Below are 827 nucleotides of genomic sequence, written 5' to 3' on the forward strand. Positions count from 1 at the left end.
GAAAGAGCGAGAGGCTTGTGAGGCCCAGGCAGACCGCTCGTAACCAGTCCGTCATCAAGCTCCTTTCGACAGCACCAAGAACCGCTATGGAACACGACGAGCTCCCTTCCGTGCTTTGTATGTAGTGCGTAGCTTCGAGAAGCTGTTCGTGCGCTGAACCCGCGACTACGTAGCATACTTACTGTATGTGAGAGGACCGATGAGGAACTACGAGTCATACGAAGAACGTTGGTGGGACGAGGAGTGGTAGCGAGAAAACGGGCCTCCATTGTGAGATCTTTGTTGTTGGGAACATCGAGCCGTCCAGAGATCATGGGTATTTACACATTGGTGTCAGACGAAAGGAAATAGTTTCGGGTGGACCATCTTGAAGCACAGAGGCCCCTTGAGTGTCAGAGCTGACTAGCTTGCATGAGTGTGTGGCAATTGTGTGTGAGAAGGAATGTGGGTGCCAAAAGAGCGCTGATTTTCTAGGTCTTTTTTCACATCGTGGTTATGTGGCACGACAAGCAAGGCCTCAACTCCTCTCGTCTTTGATTGTCAGGAAGGAAGGAAGGAAGGAAGGAGGGAGGGAAAGAAGGAAAAGAAGGAAAAGAACTACTAGCCAAAGAGATCGTTGGAGTGGTACAAATGTGATGGAGATCTCCCTCTCCCTCTCTTCTCCCGTTCTCTATCCAGCATCCCCATTCAAAGGCCAATGGATTTTGGGCCCCCCTGTCAGCTGTTGAAGATGAAGATCATTATGCTCGGACACGAGGACCCTCAAAGGCATCCTATCTGATGACTTCGAGCTTGAAGCGGCACTTTTTAGACTCCCAAGACGAACC

The sequence above is a fragment of the Tigriopus californicus genome, chromosome 1, assembly GCF_007210705.1.
Source record: "Tigriopus californicus strain San Diego chromosome 1, Tcal_SD_v2.1, whole genome shotgun sequence".
Taxonomy (NCBI): domain Eukaryota; kingdom Metazoa; phylum Arthropoda; class Copepoda; order Harpacticoida; family Harpacticidae; genus Tigriopus; species Tigriopus californicus.